Source organism: Pristiophorus japonicus, chromosome 28 (genome assembly GCF_044704955.1).
Source record: "Pristiophorus japonicus isolate sPriJap1 chromosome 28, sPriJap1.hap1, whole genome shotgun sequence".
Lineage (NCBI taxonomy): Eukaryota > Metazoa > Chordata > Chondrichthyes > Pristiophoridae > Pristiophorus > Pristiophorus japonicus.
The window spans coordinates 2,831,827-2,848,618 of record NC_092004.1 but is presented as its reverse complement, the minus strand read 5'-3'; positions in this window follow the sequence as shown (position 1 = coordinate 2,848,618).

The window sequence follows — 16,792 nt, the reverse complement described above, 5'->3', positions numbered from 1 at the left end:
GGCAAGCCCGATGGTCGATGCCATAAAGCTGCCCCGCCGTACTAAGTGGTTCCACATCAACCAGTGCAAGGTGTACAACCCAGTGTCAGCCAAGCACAGAGAGCAGCCGGGATGGTGAACCGTCCTCAGTAACCCAAGCCCTGAGATGGTTCCTCCGTACACCACAGCCAAAGAAACCCTGGTCACCGGCATCTGAGCCTCAGCGATTCTACCCTAGGAGAAGGGCAGCCCGACAGGAAAGGCCGAAGGTCAGAAGTACAGAGGCCGCTCAGAGTAGGGACCACCAGCCAGCCGCCTCCAGAGATGAGGGTCTCACAGGAGCAGTAGCAACGAGCTGTCCCAGAGACAAGGGTCTCCTGCTCACAAGCTGCGGGGAAACCCGAGCATCCAGGCGGCTATCAGGCCGCACAAGTCATGGGCCTGACAGGGACTAACCAGGCCACCCGGAGACGGGTGGCGGTTGTACATAGTTCTAATTTTAGTTCAAGGCAGCTGACTGCACCATTTTACATTTTAAGGTTTAGTTTAGAATTGAGGTTAATGTTGCAGTAATGTTTAGGTGATTTTTTGAGTTCGTCTTCTGTGTCAGCCAGCCTGAGTGCAGTTCTCAAGGGCAGGATCCAGACATTACCGGTTGATGGACAAACCTCAGGAGACCAATTGATCTTGTTTAATTTTAATCTAGGTTTTTTCTTCCTTCTGTAATGTGGTTGTACGTTGCCTATATGCTGGTGAATATAATGTAACTGAAATGAAATGTAACTGTGCTGAAATGCAATTGTAGTGATTGAACCCCCTGTAAGCTGTAAATGTAAAAAGTTAGTACCTGTAAAGGAAAAAGTGTGCATCTGTGGTGATGTTGCATATGTGTAATGCATTTTGAGTATTAGTTTAGCTAATTTACGGGGAAGGTTATCTCTTGGGAGTCATGTACTTTGCTCACCTCAAAGAATGATACCATAAGTGATATGGTATCACAGGGGGGAATGTAGAATTTACCAATATCTCGCAAAGATTCCAGATACCTTTCCCTTACAGAGGAGAATCATCCCTTTCTGGCCTTTTAGAATGAGTTTAAAGGAGCAGACGAAGCCTGCGGGGGATAAAATGGGATGCATTCATGTAGACCCCCCCCACCCACAGTGTTTGGACTCATATGAAATGGAATTCAAAATGGACATAAATTAGAGAAGCTTTAGATCACTTAAACATCTATGGGAAGGAGCATATCAATTTTAAGATTCTACAACATTTTGGCAGCAAAAAAAAAGTTACCAAATACAGGAGGTGGGGCCAGATTCTTGCATTAAGGACCCCAGGCTATGCACCCTCTAAGAGATAATCGAATTACCAAATCAAGCACATTGGAAATCATGGTCAAGAAACTGGACAATCCTAAAACAATGCAAAACCAGTGGTAGCACATTCTCACACCCTGATCGAGTTACTGCTGACAAAGTTGACATTTGAAAATCAATGGATAGAACAGTGTAAACAGAGTCCAAGAGATTTGATGGGAGATAACAGAGCATTTTTGGGGATATATCTATCCCCCAGTTTTACAAGGAAAGACTAGCAGAACTCAAGACTAGCAGAACACAAAAGCTAGAAAAACACAGACTGTAACTCGCACAGACTTGATCACAGACAGAAACAAGCAGCTGGAGCTAGGGAGTGAAGAAATGGAGTAGTGAAGGAAATTTCAAGAAATCGTCAAGTACCGACCGTGCACGAGGCGCATGAAACGGAAGGTTATCAGCAAACAAATTGACAACCACTCTATAATCTACTTCTGAACGACCCAACGGGGGAGAAATTACCAAGAAGGACTAACTAAAACTATTCCTAACCAAAGAAAGTGGGTATTTACCCCATACATCCAAAATGCTACTTAGCACATCAACGGACGCACCCCAACCGAAGACTACGCAGTCCGAAGCCCTCTCCACCGTCCGGGGTAAGGCTCGCCTGGAAGGCCAAGTGCAGCGAACCCCGAAACCGTGGTTCACCGGCAACTGTCTAAAGGGATTGGTGAGCACAGCACCTGAACCCTCAGAGCTATAACAGAGTTAGTTAGGGGAATTTGGAGTGGGGAGGCTGGGATAACTTCTCTAAATGTATCTGTATTCTCCTTTTTATCCCATTTAGAGTTTAAGCTGTATTCTTTTCCCCACAGGCAGTACTTTGACAATTCATTCAATGTTTTGTACCCTTCAGTGTGTGTTGGTCTGTGTGTGTTATTAAAGGTGTGCCTTTTACTTCTTTTTAAACACAATAAAGTCATACCTGCTTCCTATCTTGAAACCGATTGTCTGTCCAAGTCAGTCACAGTCCCTTCATAATTCCAGTGTCTAGAACCAAGCGTGTGGGAGCGATTCGGAACCGCTCATATCAGGTGAGAAGGGAAAGCTGACCCCCTGAAAACCAACCCTAACACCAGAGGCACCCTTACTGACTAGAACAGCACATCCCAGCAGTAAGAAAGCGAGCCCTGGCTCAGTGAGCCCTTAAATGACCTACTCCTGTCACTCAAACCCCGACATGCCCAGTGCAAAGCTCATCTAAGTAAAGTCTTCCTGCTCCCTCCACCTGAAGCCTTTGCCCCCAGGTGTGAGAGAGCACAAGGTGAATCTGTGTGTAACCTGGGGACCCATTGTCATGTGCTGTTTGTGCCCAATGTTTCCTTCCTGTGTCTGTGCTGTCCCTTCCCTCTCCCTTCAGTGCAGACAGATAAGGCCAGGGCTGATGGACTGTGGGGTGCCCCACCCTCTCACACAGGTGCATCACCGTGGGCCCCTCACTGGGTCTCTTGCTGCACAAATCTGCTTTGATGGGATTAACCCCCATTCTCTCCCTGTATCCTTTCTGTAGGCTCCTTCCCTGTTAAACCCGAAGAGTTGTCCCCTCTCCCCAGCTCATCCTGTACAGTTTGCGGAGTATGTGTGTCGTGTCGCTGCCCCAGACGATTAAACCTCCTGTGTGCATGCTTTATAATAGCGTCGGCTGTAACTCGGCAGCTTCAGCTCACCTTGCAACATGCCATCATTACAGGAAAGGCTTTTCTCTCGGATTCCTGCATTAAACACCACTCTCTATCGCTAAAATACACACCTTTAATCACCGTGCACTGCCTCGACCTGCTGGTGTCTCCCTGTATCTCAGCTCTCTCACTCTCATCTTTATCTCACTCCCCCTGCTGGAGACTCCCGATATCACAGCTCGCTCACTCTCATTGAAACCGGTTCTGATGGAGGTGGGAACAGTACAAACCGGACGGTCTGCAGCTGGGCAGGACCGGAGCCAATGTCCTATGGGGAGTGTTTGCTAGTGCTGTTGGGGAGGAGTTAAACTTATATGGCAGGGAGATGGGAACCAATGCACGGAGACAGAGGGAAACAAAAAGGAGACAAAGCAAAATACTGAAAGAAGATGAGGAAAAGTGGACGGCAGAGAAACCCAAGGAAAAGAACAAAAAGGGTCACTGTACAGCAAAATTCTAAAAGGAAAAATGGTGTTAAGTGTGTCTTACTGCAAGGAGTATCCGCAATAAGGTGGATGAATTAACTGTGCAAATTGATGTTAACATATATGATGTGATTGGGATTACGGAGAAGTGGCTCCAGGATGATCAGGGCTGGGAAATCAACATCCAGGGGTATTCAACATTCAGGAAGGATAGAATAAAAGGGAAAGGTGGTGGCGTAGCATTGCTGGTTAAAGAAGAGATTAATGCAATAGTTAGGAAGGACGTTAGCTTGGATGATGTGGAATCTATATGGGTAGAGCTGCAGAACACCAAAGGGCAAAAAACGTGAGTGGGAGTTGTGTACAGACCTCCAAACAGCAGTAGTAATGTTGGGGAGGGCATCAAACCTGAAATTAGGGGTGCATGCAATAAGGGTGCAGCAGTTATAATGGGTGACTTTAATATGCACATAGATTGGGCTAACCAAACTGGAAGCAATACGGTGGAGGAGGATTTCCTGGAGTGCATAAGGGATGGTTTTCTAGACCAATATGTCGAGGAACCAACTAAGGGGGCAGGCCATCTTAGACTGGGTGTTGTGCAATGAGAGAGGATTAATTAGCAATCTCGTTGTGCGAGGCCCCTTGGGGAAGAGTGACCATAATATGGTGGAATTCTGCATTAGGATGGAGAATGAAACAGTTAATTCAGAGACCATGGTCCAGAACTTAAAGAAGGGTAACTTTGAAGGCATGAGGCGTGAATTGGCTAGGATAGATTGGCGAATGATACTTAAGGGGTTGACTGTGGATGGGCAATGGCAGACATTTAGAGACTGCATGGATGAACTACAACAATTGTACTTTCCTGTCTGGCGTAAAAATAGAAAAGGGAAGGTGGCTCAACCGTGGCTATCAAGAAAATTAGGGATAGTATTAAAGCCAAGGAAGTGGCATACAAATGGGCCAGAAATAGCAGCGAACCCGGTGACTGGGAGAAAATTAGAACTCAGCAGAGGAGGACAAAGAGTTTGCTTAGGGCAGGGAAAACTGAGTACAAGAAGAAGCTTGCAGGGAACATTAAGACGGATTGCAAAAGTTTCTATAGATATGTAAAGAGAAAAAGGTTAGTAAAGACAAATGTAGGTCCTCTGCAGTCAGAATCAGGGAATTCATAACGGGGAACAAAGAAATAGCGGACCAATAGAACATGTACTTTGGTTCGGTATTCACGAAGGAGGACAACAACAACCTTCTGGATATAATAGGGCTCAGAGGGTCCAGTAAGGAGGAGGAACTGAGGGGAATCCTTATTAGTCGGGAAATTGTGTTGGGGAAATTAATGGGATTGAAGGCCGATAAATCCCAAGGGCCTGATGGACTGCATCCCAGAGCATAGAGGAGGTGGCCTTGGAAATAGCGGATGCATTGACAATCATTGTCCAACATTCCATTGACTCTGGATTAGTTCCTATCGAGTGGAGGGTAGCCAATGTAACCCCACATTTTTCAAAAAAGGAGGGAGAGAGAAAACAGCGAATTATAGAACGGTGAGCCTGACATCAGTAGTGGGTAATATGATGGAGTCAATTATTTAGGATGTCATAGCAGCGCATTTGGAAAGGGGTGACATGATAGTTCCAAGTCAGTATGGATTTGTGAAAGGGAAATCATGCTTGACAAATCTTCTGGAATTTTTTCAGGATGTTTCCAGTAGAGTGGACAAGGGAGAATCAGTTGATGTAGTATATTTGGACTTTCAGAAGGGTTTCGACAAGGTCCCACACAAGAGGTTAATGTGCAAAGTTAAACACATGGGATTGGGGGTAGTGTGCTGACATGGATTGAGAACTGGTTGTCAGACAGGAGGCAAAGAGTAGGAGTAAATGGGTACTTTTCAGAATGGCAGGCGGTGACTAGTGGGGTACCGCAAGGTTCTCTGCTGGGGCCCCAGCTGTTTACACTGTACATTAATGATTTAGATGAGGGGATTATATGTAGTATCTCCAAATTTGCAGATGACACTAAGTTGGCTGGCAGTGTGAGCTGCGAGGAGGATGCTATGAGGCTGCAGAGCGACTTGGATAGGTTAGGTGGGTGGGCAAATGCATGGCAGATGAAGTATAATGTGGATAAATGTGAGGTTATACACTTTGATGGTAAAAACAGAGGGGTAGGCTTTTATCTGAATGGTAACATATTAGGAAAAGGGGAGTTGCAACGAGACCTGGGTGTCATGGTACATCAGTCATTGAAGGTTGGCAAGCAGGTACAGAAGGCCGTTCAGAAAGCAAATGGCATGTTGGCCTTCATAGCGAGGGGATTTGAGTACAGTGGCAGGGAGATTTTACTACAGTTGTACAGGGCCTTGGTGAGGTCACACCTGGAGTATTATGTACAGTTTTGGTCTCCTAACCTGAGGAAGGACATTCTTGCTATTGAGGGAGTGCAGCGAAGGTTCACCAGACTGATTCCCGGGATGGCGGGACTGACCTATCAAGAAAGCTTGGATCAACTGGGCTTGTATTCACTGGAGTTCAGAAGAATGAGAGGGGACCTCATAGAAACGTTTAAAATTCTGATGCGTTTAGACAGGTTAGATGCAGGACGAATTTTCCCAATGCTGAGGAAGTCCAGAACCAGGGGTCACACTCTAAGGATAAGAAGTACGACATTTAGGACCGAGATGAGGAGAAACTTCTTCAACCAGAGAGTGGCGAACTTGTGGAATTCTCTGCCACATAAAGTTGTGGAGGCCAATTCACTAAATATATTCAAAAAGGAGTTAGATGTAGTCCTTACTACTAGGGGGATCAAGAGGTGTGGCGAGAAAGCAGAAAAGGTGTACTGAAGTTGCATGTTCAGCCGTGAACTCATTGAATGGCGGTGCAGGCTAGAAGGGCCGAATGGCCTACTCCTGCAGCTATTTTCTATGTTTCTATATTTCATCTTTATTTCACTCCCCCTGCTAGTGTCTCCCCATATCACAGCTCACTCACTCTCACCTTTATCACACGCCCACTGCTGATGTCTCCCTGTATCATAGCACACTCTCAGCTTTATCTCACTCCCCCTGCTGGTGTCTCCCGGTATCACAGCTAACTCACTCTCACATTTAACTCACGCCCCCTGTGTTGTCTCCCGATAGCACAGCTCACTCACTCTCACATTTATCTCACTCCGCCTGCTGGTGTCTCCCGGTATAACAGCTTTCTCACTCTCACCTTTATCACATTCCACCTGCTGGTGTCTCACGGAATCACAGCTCACTCACTCTCATCTTCACCTCACTCGCCCTGCTGGTGTCTCCCTGTATCACAGCTCACTCTGTCTCACCTTCATCTTACTGCCCCTGCTCGTGTCTCCCGTTTAACAGCTCACTCGCTCTCATCTGTTTCACATTCCCCCTGCTGCTGTCTCCCTGTATCACAACTCACTCTCACCTTTATCTCACTCCCCCGGCTGCTGTCTCCCGGTATCACAGTTCACTCACTCTCACCTTTATCTCACTCCCTCTGCTGCTGTCTCCCTGTATCACAGCTCACTCATTATTAGAATAGGCAGTCTCTCGAAATGGAGGAAGACTTGCTTCCTCTCTGAAAGTGAGTTCTCAGATGGCTGAACAGTCCAATTCGGGAATTACAGTCCCTGTCACCGGTGGCGGTAATCGAAAGGGTGGGTGGGGAGCCTGGTTTGCCGCACACTCCTTCTGCTGCCTGCGCTTGGTTTCTCCAAGCCGACGGCGACGAGACTCGAGGGCGGTCTTTGGCCAGGGACTCTGATGTGTCAGTGGGGATCATGCATTTTATCATGGGGGCTCAAATGGCTGAAAATGGCAGATGGGGTCGCAGTTCCCAAGTGAGCTCTCCCCAAAAAGCTTTCATCTGACCAGCTGATGCCAACTTCCACTTCTCTGTCCCTCAAATCTCCCACCGCACCCCTCCACCACGCACTGTCGAAGCCCCCTCTGGTCTTAACTCCGACGCCCAAAGTACTCTACCTACCCCAAAACCCTAAAATCTCGTGCTACAATGGTCCATATTCCATCATCCAACCCCACAATCTCAGCCTACCTTCAAGGCTGACCTCCCCAATGCAAAGTCCCTCCAGCTGGACCCTCACATCTCGCTCCCATCGGACGACTCAGCTGCTCCAGCCCTCCCCTGGCGATCCCAATGGTGCAGAGCCCCTCACCAGCTTTAAACAGAGGATTGGGCCGAAGTCAAGTGCGAGCCTTCCATCCGACAATATCCGGGCCTCACGGCTTCCAATCATTGACAACCCTCGAGCGTTCCCTCTGACGATGTATAGGCCTCCATCCATTGGCGATGACTTGGCCTTCATTCATCGGCACCACTCAGGCCTTCTTCCATCGTTGACACATGGGCCTTCATCAATCGGGGATGCTTAGACCTTCATCCATTGGCGAAAATTTGGCCTTCATCCATCGGCGACGCTCGGGTCTTCATCCATCAACGACGTCTGGGCCTTCGTCCATTGGCGACATCCGGGCATCCATCCATCGGCGACATCCGGGCCTTAATCCATCGGTGGTGCGCTGGACTTCATCCATCGGCAAAGCGCAGGCGTTGATCCATAGGTGACGTCCAGTCATTCATCCATTGGCGATGCTTGGGCCTTAATACATCTACGATGTCCAGGCCTTCATCCATCGGTGATGTCCGGGCCTTCATCCATGGGTGCTGCTTGGGCTTCCATCCATCAGTGATGCTCGGGCTTCCCTTCTTCTGATGATGTCCGGGCCCCCCCCATCTGCTGGGCACATTCACCAGTGGAGTCTCCTTCGATCACATGGTGTGTACAAATGGCTGTGGTTACTCTAAGCTCGCCTCCTTTGATATAATAGACCTCTGACTTTCCCAATGCCTGCCCTCAGCCAGGCCTTGAAATCTCTTCCATCTCACCAAAATGCGCTGCTCAACATCGAGCTAATGGCTCGCATCTCGCCGCAAGCAATTAGGCTCAAACAACTTCAATTTTATCTCACGCCCCCTGCTGGTGTCTTCAATTATCACATTTCACTCATTCTCACATTTATTTCAATGCCTCTGCTGGTATCCCCGTGTAGCATATCATCATAGGCAGTCCCACGAATCGAGGAAGAGTTGCTTCCACTCCTGAAGTGAGTTATTTCGTTGCTGAACAGTCCAATACGATAGCCACAGCCTCTGTCACAGGTGGGAATGATAGTCATGAGGGAAGTGGTGGGTGGGACTGGTTCGCTGCAAGCTCTTTCCACTGTCTGCATTTGCTTTCTGCATGCTCTTGGGGTTGAGACTCGAGGAGCTCAGTGCCATCTCGGACGCACTTCCTCCACTTAAGGCACTCTTTGGCCAAAACTCCCAGGTGTCAGTGGGGATGTTGCACTTTATCAGGGAGGCGTAGTGCGTGCCCTTGTAGTTTTTCCAATGCCCCCTTTGCCTCATTTGCCATGAAGGAACACAGAGTAGAGCACTTGCTTTGGGAGTCTCGTGTCTGGCATGCGGACTATGTGGCATGCTCAGCGGAGCAGATCGAGTGTGGTCAGTGCATCAATGGTGGGGATGTTAGCCTGAGATAGTACACTGATGTTGGTGCGCCTGTCCTCCCAGGGGATTTGTAGGATCTTGCGCAGACATCGCTGGTGATATGTCTCCAGCAACTTGAGGTGTCTACTGTACATGGTCCATGTTTCTGAGGCATACAGGATGGCAGGTATTACTGCAGCCCTGTAGACCATGAGTACGGCGACAGTTTGGAGGGGCTGATCTTCCAACACTCTTTTCCTCAGGCAACCGAAGGCTGCACTGATGAACTGGAGGTGGTGCTGGATCTGGTCGTTGAAGCTTGCTCTTGTTGATAGGAGGCTCCCGAGATATGTGAAGTGGTCGTCGATCTCCAGGGCCGCGCCGTGGATCTTGATGACTGGGGGGCAGTGCTGTGCGGTGAGGACAGGCTGGTGGATTACCTTTGACTTACGCATGTTTAGCGTAAGGCCTATGCTTTCGTATGATTCAGTAAATACTTCAACTATGTCCTGTAGTGCGACCTCTGTATGTCCGCAGACGCAGGCGCCATTTGTTTACTGTAGCTCGGCACAAGAGGTTGGGGTGATATTGGATCTGGCCTGGAGGTGACGCAAGTCGAACAGATTCCCACTGGTTCTGTAGTTTAGATCCACTCCAGCGGGGAGCTTGTTGACTTTGCATTGGAGCAAGGTAGCAAGAAAGATTGAGAAGAGGTTTGTGGCGATGATGCAGCCCTGTTTGACCCAAGACCGGACTTGAATTGCGTCTTTGATGAATCCATTGGTAAGCATCACAGCCTGAATGTCGTCGTGGATCATGCGGAGGATGCTGATGATCTTTTGGAGACATCCGAAACGGAGGAGGACACTACAGAGACCCTCAGAGTTCACAGTGTCAAAGGCCTTTGTAATGTTGAAGAAGACCATGAATAAGGGCTGGCCCTGTTCTCTGCATTTTTCCAGTAGCTGTCGCGCTGCAAAAATCATGGCCGTTGTGCCACTGAATCACAGCTCACTCAGTCTTACACTTATCACACTCCCCCTGCTGCTGTCTTCCATTATCACAGCTCATTCATTCTCAACATTATTACACACCCCTCGCTGGTGTCTTCCATTATCACAGCTCACTCACTCTCACCTTTATCACACTCCCCCTGCTGGTGACTCCCCTTATCACAGCTCACTCACTCTCACTTTTATCTCACTCCCCCTGTTGGTGCCTTCCGATATCACAGGTCACTCACTCTCACTTTTATCTCACTCCCCTGCTGGTGTCACCCAGTATCACAGCTCGCCAAGTCACACCTGTATCACACTCCCCCTGATGGTGTCTCTCTGTATCACAACTCACTCACTCTCACCTTTAACACACGCTTGCTGGTGGTTTTTCCCTGCATCACACACTATCAAGGTCTCACCTTTATCACACTTCCTCTCTCACCATCACTCGCTCTATTCTCCTTCTCTCACCCCTCCCTTCACCATTTTCACCCCTCTCTTTCCACTTCTCTCAGTCCCTCTCTCTCTGTCTCTCTTTCTCTCTCTCTCTCCTCCAATATCCATGCCCGATGCTATCACTTGCTCTACTGCGGTCTGTTCTATTCTCTCATCATGTGTGTCGCTTACTTCCTGCGCCTCCTTCTCCATCTTTCTTTCATGCTATATCTACGTGTCTCTCTCACTATGCCTTATCCTTATGTCCAGCTGGTTAAATATTTCTAACTTTGAGCAGTTTGTTGGCCAGTTAACTATTTGCATCTGAAACGGAACTGGCCGCTCACCAGCTGCCATTCTCTCTGCTATCATTCAACATGTTGCGAGAATCTGCCAGTGTTGAATTGTCCCTGAACAGGAGCCAACAGCTCACTGCCTCGCTGTATGGACACTGCTCAGGCGCTCAACTGTTCACTGTCCAGATATCACCAGATTAAATTAGGGTGACCATACTTTCTAAACGCAATCCAGGACAAAGCACCCCATCCAGGACCTTAAACATTCACTCCCTCCACCACCGGCGCACCGTGGCTGCAGTGTGTACCATCTACAAGGTGCACTGCAGAAATTTGCCAAAGCTTCTTTGGCAGCACCTCCCAAGCCCACGACTTCTACCACCGAGAAGGACAAAGGCAGCAAGTGCATGGGAATACAACCACCTCCACGTCCCGCTACAATCACTCACCATCCTGACGTGGAAATATATCAACCGTTCCTTCATTGTCGCTGGGTCAAATCCTGGAAGACCCTCCCTGACAGCACTGTGGGAGCACCATCACCACACGGACTGCAGCGGTTCAAGAAGGCGGCTCACCATCACCTTCTCAATTGCAAATAGGTATGGGCGTTCAATACCGGCCTTGCCAGCGAAAGCCACATCCCGTGACTTTATAATATAATAAATCATAAGATAACATTCTAAAATGTGTCTGTTGTACAGGCAGGATTATGGCCCTCACTGAGTAGAGAAAGTGATGCAGACATTGTGTTAGGTTGGAGGGTGGGAGGCAGGCAGTGACAGCAGGGAGACGTTAATTACCCCATCCCGCAAGAGGCCGGATTCTGTGGAAAACGTGCACGTTGGTGGGCTGTTCGACCACAGAGGTGTCACTTCACGAGTGACATGATTAAAACATGGCTGCCATGGGTGTTCACATCATTAAATGTGGCTGCCCAGGGGGGGCGACATCATTAAAACATGGCCGTCCTGGGGGTGACATCATTTAAACATCAATGTTCTGGCGGTGATCTTATTTAAAAATGGCCAGTTGCATGAGTTTCTGTTGGAGAGAGAAAGGGTCGGAAACGAGATGGACAGACAGAGAGAGAGAAATAAAGAGTGACAGAGAGAGACAGAAACAGAGAGATAGAGAAAGAGAGAGTGCCAGAGAGAGAAATAGAGATAAAGTGTGAAACAGAGATGAAGAGAGAGAGAGAGAGGGAGAGGGAGAGAGGGAGAAAGACACACAGAAAGACAGAAGATAGAGAGAAATAGAGAGAGAGGGAGAGCGAGAGAGACAGAGAGAGAGAGAGAGAGGGAGAAGGAGAGAGAAAGAGAGAGAGACAGTGACAGAGATAGTGAGATAGTGAGAGGGATAGTGAGAGTGAGAGAGAGGGAGAGACAGAGAGAGAGTGAATGAGAGAGAGGAAGAGAGAGCAGAGTGACAGAGAGAGAGACAGAGGCAGAAAGCGGGACAACGAGAGAGAGGTGGAGAGAGATAAAGACAGACAGAGGGACAGAGAGAAGGGGAGACATGGATGAGTGTTTCAGCAGCGCATGAGCTGCGGCAAGGGCGGAGACAAGTGATATTACATAGTTAACATTGATCTCTTGTGACGGAGGGCAGAGGCAGATGTTAGCGGATGTTCCATTATTTTTAATTGACAACTCCACGCCTTTGTAACCACCAGACTTGACTATTCCAATGCACTCCTGGCTGGCCTCCGAAATTGTACACTACGTAAACTAGAGGTGATCTAACACTCAGATGCCCGTGTCCTAACTCGCACCAATTCCCACTCACCCATCAACCCTGTATTCTCTGACCTAATTTTGTTCCCAATTACGCAATACCTTGATTTCCAAATTCTCATCCTTGTTTACAAATCTCTCCGTGACACTCGGCCCTCCTTATCTCCATAATCTCCTCCAGCCTTACAATTCCCCGGGATGGATGCGCTCCTCTTATTCTGCAATCTTGAGCATCCCCAATTATAATTCTGCCCCAGAGGTGGCCGTGCCTTCTGCTGCCTTGGCCCCTGAAGACGCTCATTAAAGACAGCTCTTTGACCGAGCCGTTGGACAGAGCTGCTACTGTCACTATTTACAGCATGGTGGCCATTCTCTGTCTTTGTGGGCGAGCTACCAGGATCTCTGCCACTGCCAAGGTTGCAGATGAGTGACGTTTCATTCGGTTCCGACTGCCCCTCGCAGAGTGGGGAGAGAGCACAGTGTACTAGAGCTGACCACCGTCGTGTTGGAGATTTCTGTCAAGGCAACAACACGATCAGTCTGAACTGGAAGCATTTGAGGGCGATCCTGGTTTCTGCTGAGCTCACACGAAGCAGGAGGGTGGGATTCGACTGTATGGGATATTAAAGGGGAAGGAGAGTGAGGAGCAGAGTGGGTTTAGACTGGGTGGGATATTGAAGTGTATGGGGAGTGTGGAGGAGAGTGTGATTAGACTGGGTGGGATATTAAAGTGTATGGGGAGTGAGGGAAATAGTGGGATTAGACTGGGTGGGATATTAAAATTATGGGGACTGAGGGGAGAGTGCGATTAGACTGGGTGGGATATTAAAAGGTATGGGGAGTGAGAGGGATAGTGGAATTAGACTTGTTGGGATATTAAAGGGTGCCGGGAGTGAGGGGAAGTGTTGGATTAGATTGGGTGGGATATTAAAGGGTATGGGAAGTGAGGAGGAGAGTGGGATTAGACTGGATGGGATATTAAAGGGTGCGGGGAGTGGGATTAGACGTGGTGGGATATTAAACGTATGGAGAGTGAGGGGGAGAGTGGGATGAGTGAGGGGTAGGGTGAGATTCGACTGGGTGGAATATTAAAAGTATGGGGAGTGAGGGGGAGAGTGGGATTAGATGGTGGGATATTAAATCGTATGGGGAGTGAGGGGGTGAGTGGTATTAGACTGGGTGGGATATTTAAGTGTATGGGCAGTGAGGGACGAGTGGAGTTAAACTGGGTGGGATATTGAAGGGTATGGGGAGTGAGCGTGAGAGTGGGATTAGACTGGGTGGGATATTGAAGATTATGGAGAGTGATGGAGAGGGTGGGTTGAGCTGGTTGTCGAACTGGCCCACTCGGCCCCTCGAGCCTGCCCGTCCATTCAATCACATCGTGAATGGTGAAGTAACACCAGCCTATTATTCCAGCCCCTATCTGGATGCGCCAATACAAACATTCAGACATTTCCCAGAGCGATTTGCTCATCCTGTTTACCTGCTCGTCTTGATCCCCATACTGTGGGCTGACGCACAGTGGGCAACACTCTTGCCTGAGACGGAAGGTTTTGGGTTCAAGTCCCACTCCAGAGACTTGAGCACAATGAAACCACGGCTGACCCTCCCAGTGCACTGAAGGGAGAACACTGCACTGTCGGAGGGGCAGTACTGAAGGAGCGCTGCACTGTCGGAGGGACAATACTGCGTGAGCGCATCACTGTCGGGGGGTCAGTACTGAGGAAGCGCCGCACTGCCAGAGGGGTAATCCTCAGGAAGCACTGCACTGGCAGAGGGAAAATACTGACGGAGCGCCGCACTTTCGGTGGGGCAGTATTGAGGGAGAGCTGCACTGTCGGAGGGGCAGTACTGAGGGAGTGCTGCACTGTCGGAGGGACAATACTGACGGCGTGCTGCACTGTCGGAGGGGCAGTACGGTGGGCGAGCTTCACTGTCGGAGGGGCAGTACTAATGGAGTGATGCACTGTTGGCGGAGCAGTACTGTGGGAGTACTGCACTGTTTCAGGGGCAACATTGAAGGAGCGTAATAGTGTCGGAGGCACAATACTGAGCGAGCGCTGCACTGTCGGAGGGGCAGTACTGAGGGCGCGCTACACTGTCGGCGGGGCAGTACTGAGGGAGTGCTGCACTGTCGGAGGGGCGGTACTGAAATCGCGCTGTACTTTCTGATGGGCAAAACTGAGGTAGTTTTGCACTGTCGAAAAGGCAGCACTGAGGGAGTGTTGCACTGTTGGACGGAAATATTGAGCGAGCTCTAGACTGACAGAGGGGCAGTACTTGGGGTGTGCAGCACTGTCGCAGGGGCAGTACTGAGGTAGCGCTGCACTGTCGGAGGGGCAGTAGTGAGGGAGTGCTGCACTGTCGGAGGGTCAGTACTCAGGTAGCGCTGCACTGTCGGAGGGGCAGTAATGAGGGAGTGCTGCACTGTCGTTGGCAGAGTGCTGGGTTAGCACTGTCCGTCGGAGGGACAGTGCTTAGTTAGCACTGCACTGTCGGAGTGGCAGTGCTGAGGGAGCGCTGAACTGTCGCAGCGGCAGTACTGAGGGAGCAATGCCCTGTCGGAGGGGCAATGCTGGAGGATTGCTGCACTGTCGGAGGAGCAGAACTGCGGGAGTGCTCCACTCTCCCAGATGCTGTCTTTCGAATGAGATGTTTAATAGAGGCCCTGTCTCCTCTCTCAGGTGGATGTCGAAGATCCCATGACACAATCTCGAAGAAGAGCATGGGAGTTATCCCCGTTGCCCTGGGGCCAATCTTTATCCCTTAGCCAACATCAGTAAAAAACAGCTGATCTGCTCATTATCAGTTCGCTGATTGTGGGAACTTGCTGTACGCAAATTGGCTGCCGCGTTTCACACATTACATCAGTGACTGCACTTTAAAGGTCTTTAATTTGCTGTTTTGCGCTTTGAGACGTCCAGTGGTCTTGACCGGCCCGATATAAATCCAAGTCTTTCTTTGTTTTTCTTTCCGTGGGTTAATCCCCCCACAACCACAACTCCCCACCTCCCGCCCCCCGCTCTCCCCACTCCGCAAGGAAAACCCCATCCCGAGACACCTCACACATACAGACAGAGAATCAAGGGAACAAATGCAATTAGTTTTATTTCGGAGATCAGCCCATTATTCAAACATCGGCGACAGAATCTCAACAGGGTAGGCCACCGCCCCAAGTCCCCACCCCACCTGCAATCACACCCCACCCCCGCCATGGAACCTTCTCTTCACAAATGAAGGCTTCTTTCCATGGGGCGTTGAAGAACTTGGGCAAGAGCTCAGTCCAGGAATCTACGGCCGTTTCTGGAGGCTACAGTCGAAGCCCACGCCACAGAGACGTTTGTCGACAAAGTCATCCATTCCACAGACGTCACACCACGATACACCTTCGGTCAAGCAACACTCTCCACGAGGGTTTCTCGCACTACGCCATGTCAGCACCTGAAACCCAACGTCAAGATTCAATTGGGCAATGGCGGTGTTGTCAGATGATGGCGCCAAAGGCCAGCATATCGATGAGAAAGAGGAGGGTGGGGGTGATGATAGTTCCTTGGGGGGATACCAGAGGGGGCGGGCTAAGAAGGCAAGGGAATGCACATTCTTTGACCATAATTTTCCAATCCTCTCTGGCAGCTAGATTACCGCGTCCAGTTCTGGTCACCTTATTACAGGAAATATGTGATTGCACTAGAAAGGGTACAGAGGAGTTTTACAAGAATGTTTCCTGGACGGGAGAATTTTACTATGATAAAAGATTGGATAGGCTGGGTTTGTTTACCTTGGAACAGAGGAGGCTGAGGAGAGAACTTATTGAGGTGCATAAAATTATGAGGGGCCGAGATAGAGTTGATAGGAAGGACCTATTTCGCTTAGCAGAGTGGTCAACTACTAGCGGACATAGATATTAAGTACTTGTTGAAGGGTTAGAGGGGATGAGAGGACAAATCTCCACACGCAGAAGGTGGTGAGGGTCTGGAACTCACTGCAGAAACCCTCACCATATTTAAAGTATTTGGTTGTCCACTTCAAGTGCCGTAACATATAGGGCTATGGACAAGAGCTGGAAAGTGGGATTAGGCTGGATAGCTCTTGGTCGGCCGGAACGCACATGATGGGACGAATGATCTCCTTCAGTGCTGTAAATTTCTATAATAACATGATTCGCTGTCTGTGTGTGTGTGACCCGAGATGGGGCGTTCCATGGGGAGGGCGGAATGTGGGGAGTGTTGTGTAAGGGATTGATCCTGGGAGAAGATGTGGGGATCACGATGAAGGGGAAATGAGAGGAGGAGATGGTCTGAAAGGGCTTCAAGTCGCATTGAGAAATGGAC